This window comes from Hevea brasiliensis, chromosome 14 (genome assembly GCF_030052815.1).
Source record: "Hevea brasiliensis isolate MT/VB/25A 57/8 chromosome 14, ASM3005281v1, whole genome shotgun sequence".
NCBI classification, from domain to species: Eukaryota; Viridiplantae; Streptophyta; class Magnoliopsida; order Malpighiales; family Euphorbiaceae; genus Hevea; species Hevea brasiliensis.
This window is the reverse complement of record NC_079506.1, coordinates 76,920,884-76,928,220: the sequence shown is the minus strand read 5'-3', so window position 1 is coordinate 76,928,220 and position 7,337 is coordinate 76,920,884.

Here is a 7,337-nt window from a genome sequence, read left to right as displayed (position 1 = left end):
GAATCTTTCATCAATTCATGAGTTCATTCCTCCCCTCTGTATCATGCATGTTGGGCATATATTTTTTTTTTTTACTTCACTTAGGCATGTCAAATTGGCTTCCTATTTTCATGTGTATTTCTCATATTTATAATGTTGTTTAAAATCACTAAATACAATAGTTAATATGTTTGTGTAGATCCCAACTTCTAAAGAGGTATATAAAAAAAAAATCATTGATATATAATTCATACATAATGCTAAAAGAATATCCTAGGTAACACATTTGTTGTAGGTACCAACTTTGGACCACACCCAAAGGCTGCTAGATCAGGTCCACGTAGCTCTTAAATAACTTTAATATACATATGCAAACTTGGTTCTACACCTAATCTTAATTCAATTTTCTATGTAATAATAAAATTTCCACTCTTAATCTATTATGTAAAAATCTTTGAAATTCTAACAACAGCATACTGCAAAATTAAAAGCATAAAAAAAGAATAGCATATCACTTCTATTGGATTTCAAGATTTGCTAGACTGAGCACTTCGATTATCAATTTTTCAAAATAAATTCAAATACACATATTAAGAAAGGAGAAAAAGAGGAAACCTTGATCCTTATACTTGTCAACCAAAATTTACAAGTATGTGTTATATATATATATATATATATATATATATATATATATATATATATATATATATGAATTGATTTTCCACTAGCCAATAAATGTCACATATGGATATTAGTGGCTTACAACTATTGTTAATGCTAGTGGTTATGGCATTCATGATTTTTTTTTTTATAGGGATTTCACCACTCTCTTATGTAAACTTGCTTCATAAGTAAGTTTTAATGATAAGCCACAGATTTAGAAACTGCTCAATATGGAAATGGTTAAGTAAAGTGTATAAGTTATGTATATAGCACATGATTATAATGGTCTAACTTTTGTCTAATGATATTTCCAAAAGCTATTCTTAGTGCTCTTTAGCAAGTCAAAGTGTAGCAAGTAGATGCATCTGTTGAATATTGCACATACTTATTTATTTATTTATTTTGTTTCCTCTTCTTAACTTTTAGTTTGTAAGACAATTAGTAGAGCCAAATTACCTAACATAGCCTATTACTGTGAGGCCGCCTTTTTCATATTAGGACACTCCCTTTCCATATGTCCCTCTTGGCCACACTTAAACATTTAGAGGTTTCAAATCTACAAGGTCCTTGGTGAGGTTTTCCATGTCTTACACACCCTGATGTATTTAAACCCGAACTAGATCCACTCCCCATTCTAAGATGAGATGTGATCCTGCTCCAATACTTATTCTTTTCTATTTTTTGGCTAACATCCCCCCCCCCCCTTTTTCTTTCTTTGTTTCGAATGAAGAAGTGGCCTTAGTCAGGTAGCTAAACCTTCCTGCATTTGTGGATTTAGTGATAGAAAATGGCTCAATCTTAGAACTTTTCAAGTCCAAAATGCCTTCAATGATAGCTCCAGCCTCTATCTTCCTCGCAACATTTATTTTCATCTGAAAGTCATGGATTTTTGAAGCCAAAATCAATGAAGAGTAATGGGAGTGCAACCTTTGAGTGTACCGTTTAGCCTTCTTCTTATCTGTGTCATACTCCTGCCCTACATACTGCAAAAGATCTGCAAACTTGTTGATGTACTCATCCACACTCATATTGGGGGTCTGCTATTGTTGCTCAAACTCTACCACTTTCAATTCTTTGGAACCTTCTGAAAAAGCCCAATTAGTAAACTCTATAATAAACTACTGCCAAATCATATTGTCTACCTTGCTAGCAATTTAAGTCTTATACCACTCCTTGGCTTTGTTACACTTTAGTGTAAACCCAATTATTTGAATGGCTCTATAGTCATTGGCCTCCAGTTCATCTGCAATAGTCTTGACTACCTTGACATACTTAAAAGGATCATCTCCTTCTTTATACGTGGGTGCATCCAACTTCAGGTAATTTGTCATCTTGGTCTTGCATCTATTACCTTACCCAGTCCCTTGGTACTAAACTATTGGGGCTACGGGTGGTGGAACTTGCCCTCTTATAACTCCTTCCATGGGATTTTGGGTTCTCATAGTGGTTGGAGAGTTCTGAAGGTACTATTGGGGAGAATACATAGGATAAGGGTTAAATTATGGAAAGAAAGGTAGGGCATGAAAGAAGCGTATTGAGGGTAGCCCATAAACCCAGTGTTCCCTTATTATGGATAATTAAACCTAAGCCCATAGTCTTGACATTGGGGAGGTGGAGAGACAAATTCTAACTCATCACCCTCCTCTTCATTTCTATCTTCTCCTCCTCCACCAATGCCAAAAGGACTATGGTCCTCATACTATTGTTGAAACCCATGAGAACCTCTTCTTGCATCCACAAACATTCTGGGTGCACTAGACATATCTCTATAACTTTAAAAGACCTTTTAGGGCCTATTGAGGACTCTTTTCTAACGCTTCTACTTGCTCTCCCTCTAGTAGCAGGAATAGTGGGTAGTGTTCTAATACTCTCATTTTTGGGTGGTGTAATAGTCAATCTTGTGGACTGTCTTGAACCTTGCATCTTCTAAAAGCAAACAAGAAGTGATGAGTATATATAAAGTTCATGTGAGATCACATGAACATAAAACATATCATAGAACATAGCATGAAACATAAACACATTATATACATAGAAGGACAACCCTAATAGACATGTATTTTCCTAACTGTGCTAGTTGACATACTTTCTTTCATTCTTAATCTAATCTTTCTTAGCATCTAGGTCCACTCATCTAACTTAGGGCTCTGATACTAACTTTATAATAACCTAGCTGGGGGGTATTACGGTGCTAAGGAGCGAGTTAGTTTAAGGTTGCTAGAACCCTAAGCAAGCCTAAAACCTACTAAAACATTACTTTATTCCATTTAAAATAATAACTCATAGCAACTCAAACAATTATTCATTAGCTTTTCATACATAAACATATATCATTTCATTTAAATATAGCTTTAAAATTTGAGCCTTTCCATAATCTTTTAGGGAAGCCAAAGTATAGTCCCTTTGGCCATTCGTAAATATAAAAGAGTGCTTAGAGTTAGAGAACTTAAGGTCCATACGATTCTTTTACATTATATAACTTACAACATACTATAGCCAATACACAGTACTAAATATTAAATTACATGTCCAACAACATAGTTCTTACAACATAGATTAATCAGCTGTTAGAATTGTACACTAGCTAATCTTTCTATTAGCACTTCTATTCCTATTGTTCTTCACCTGGGGCTAAGGGAAGGGGTTATTGGAAATCTCAGTGAAAAAACCAACAGTTTTTATTCTTTCATTTCATTCAATTCATACATATGTAATGCATAAGGCACATGATTTTACATATCACAAACAATTCACATAAGATAGACTTGTCACTAATGATTTTTCAAAACCAATTTGTCTGGCTCATAAAGATGCTCCTTGGGACTTCCTTTTATTGCATAACATAACTAATATGCTTTGCTTTTAAAGAATCTCCTCAAGACTTCCTCTATCATAAATATTGAGCTAAGGGCTTATAAGGCCTCACTGGTCTTACCACATCATATCATGCATGATCATATTATATTCGTATCATATCCATAGTATAGGGAAAATTAGTGGGTCATCCAATATCTATCGAGCATCAACAATTAATTATGTAGTAATGCAGCATATTCATGTCTTAGATACATAGAACCTAATAATAACATGAAGTGATATATGTGGATAGTCATGAGTCCAAGTATAATTAAATAAAGTGATTATCATTTATTAAGGTTAGTGTTACTCACCTCTCAAAGCCTATCAGACACTAACACTTACTGTGGCTTTCTCCTTAGTTGTAGCTGTTCAAGTTCCTCATGTCCAATTTTATAAAAGACAGACCCTAATGAGTTATCTAAATTTCTAATACTTTATATACACCTTATACAGATTATTCTAGGTCATGTTAGTGTCTAAAAATGAGTTTTAGAAATTCAAAATAAAAAGAAAAATAGGGCAGGCAGAGCCAACTTCAAAATGAAGTCCATAACATAAAAATGCCTTGAGAAGTAGTAGCCAATTCGGTAGTCAGAAGTTGGAATTTAGAATGCCAAACTTGGGAATTTCCAAATTCAATTTGTTGCTCAGAAGCACCCCAAAAACTCCAAAACTCAAAACTAACCATACTCATAGACTTTAAAACAACTAACTTACACCAAGAAACTCAAGGAATTTGTTTTCATTAGATTAGGGGGTTATTGTGGGGAGTTCATGCCAAACGAAAGGTTCATTTCAATTTTGCTAGAATTATGGTTCTTACAAACTCTATGGATTTGATTAACAGAGTGATCTCTATATATGTGGTTACAGTAAGGTACTCTATTAGAGCATCGGAGGAACCATTTTGTGGATTGTATGAGACAATGATTAAGATGCAAAGTAAGTGGAGTTCAAGTTTGGATGAGGATGAGGATGATGATCCAAAGCAATCATGAGATAGTGACAATTCAATGGACTTTGGAATGAATATTAATGATGATCCAGAATAGTTGGAAAGTGGTGGCATATCTAATGACGCATTTATGAATGTAGGCAAAGAATTTGCTTAAAAAATGGTGGACGTTCATTCTTCCTAAGAAGGGCTACTCGACAACCAAATTATTACAGGAATTGAGCCAACTATTCTACCTAATGATGCCTTCATCCCTTCACCCAACACCAACTGCCATATTGAAATTCAAAAGAGTGTTTTACGTTGCACAGAAGGTCCACATTCAAATAATAGAGAATCTTCAAAAGATTGTAGTAAAATGCATGAGTTGGTTTTGCATGTCAACTCCTCGTACAAGGACATTATGATACAATTTGGCAATATGAATTTGAGTGGAAATGAGGATGATATCTCCATTCCAATCAATTTGGAGTTGTTGAATCTGTTATAAGCATTTCTTTAAATAGCAATTCTTTTTCTCTAACCCAACTTAATGTTGTTGATAACTGGACTATAGTTCCCTTTGAGCCTAACAACTCAGCCTAGCATACAGAGGTTGTCAACCCATTAACACAGGTAAAAATCTCTAGACTATTGAATTAAAGGACAAAAAGCAAGTTATTCTCTATTGGGCTTCTCTCCAAAACTCACCAAAGGAGGGAAATGAAAGAAGTCAAGGAAAAGTAAGCTCATTAAACAACCATTCAAAAATTGTAAGTCTATTGAAATGCTATCTGATAGCGACATTCATCACATGAATCTTCAGCATCAAAAGTCCCTCCCCAACATGAGCTCTTCAATTATTCCTTTTAATATAAATTCAGACACTATGAATTGGCTCCTTAGTGCAGAGGAGGTAAGACAATTATTATCGGTAAGCAATTGGGTTTGGTTTTCTCTAATCCAAAATCTTCCATTTTGCAATTTTTGGTGAATCAAATAAATGAAGAGAGAGCACTCTGGTTGAATGGTGGGAATTACTTTTTTTGAAATGTGTTTTTGGAGTGCTTAAGAAATGAATCTATCCAATTTGGGTTTTTGTTATCTGGTCTAATTAGGAAGTCCTATTTCGAACAGGTGGAATGTATGTGCCATTTAATTAATTTGATAGGTGGCTTTGGTCCCTCTTTTTCTTAGAATATGTGGGTCATGACTTAAGGTTGGGTGATAATGTATGGTTTGGCTGTATGTTAATTAGGGGTGTTAGGAGGTTCTTTATAGCGAGGAGTTTTCAAGAAGAATGGTCTTAAGAGTGGCAAAGAGCAAAAACATAGATGAGGCTTTGAGTTTCTAGCTTGGTTTCTTTTTGAATGGGTGTTGTTCATTGTCCTTGAATTGCCTTGATCTATCAGTCTTACACTATTGGAATCTTCAAATTGCATTAATGGAGGGATGTTTAAGGGCTACCATTAGTATTTATATTTGTTGGCATAGGAATTTCATTCCAAGATTTGGTCTTGGTTTGTTGATTTAGTGGTTATTGATCCCTGTTGTGAATTTGGTTATTTAAAAAGATGTTATGTTTTCTTTAAGAAGATGATTTCTCTATTCTTATTTAGAAGTTGCTTCTTTAGTAGAGTTATATTGAGTGCCGTTTAATGATAGGAAGTCTTTGATTGTTCAGCATTATTTCCTACTACCTTTGAATTTTTGCTCTGCTAAATGCACAAGGGGACTTTGATGTAATTTTTGTTGTTGACTTCATATGCTTTATAGAGGTTGTCGCAATGGGATTTTGCGGTCGCCCGGACGATCACTCACCGAAGTGGGAAAGAGTGAGGAGTCGCCACCTTAGTTTTGAGGGGAACTAAAGAAAACCATTTGAGAAGATAAATAAAGAATGAAACCACTTCAAGACAGAGATTCTAGGTTCGGGGTCCGTAAACGGGTGGGGAAGGTGTTAGGCACCCCACCTCGTCCCTTAATAAGGGTAGGTAGATTTAATTTTGCGTCCTTTATAAATTAGTTAGAAGGGCTCGGATGGGAATGTTAGTCCTTTTGGTAAAAGGAATGTTTGATTTTTCACTGATTAGGATCCCCCAGATACATAAGTAAATGAGACAACCTTAGTGAATTACTTTTGCATGTTAATTTTACTTGAAAAGGAATGTTTTATTTAAAATTTAATTTAGAAGATCGGATAAGAACTCTCCTCCGATCCTCTTTTAGATATTCATTAAAATTTTGGTTGGGGATCGGATAAGGACTCTCTTCCGATCCCTATTAAATATTTATTAGAGATTTTAATTTGGGATCGGATAAGAACTCTCCTCCGACCTCTTTTAAGTATTTATTAAAATTTTAAGCTGAGACCGGATAAGAACTCTCCTCCGATCCCCTTTAAGTTATTTATTTAAGGTTTTGAGGATGAGACCGGATAAGAACTCTCCTCCGATCTCTTTTAGACGTTTATTAAAATTTTGAGGGGAGACCGGATAAGAACTCTCCTCCGATCTCTATCTAATAGTTATTTATATTTTGAGTTGTGACCGGATAAGAACTCTCCTCCGGTCCCTATTTAATAGTTATTAAAATTTTGGATTGAGACCGGATAAGAACTCTCCTCCAATCTCTTTTAAATTAGAATTTTGAGTTGAGACCGGATAAGAACTCTCCTCCGATCTCTTTTAAATTAGAATTTTGAGTTGAGACCGGATAAGAACTCTCCTCCGATCTCTTTTAAATTAGAAAGGAACCTGAAAGGGATTTTTCCGATCTCCCGAATTTTGGTGTCCTAAGAACCTAAAAATAAAGGTCCTGAAGTTCAAAGATGTTGGGGATAAGATTTCTCGATACCTTTTGGCTAGATGGGGAAAACTAGACTTGATTTACCGACCTCCCA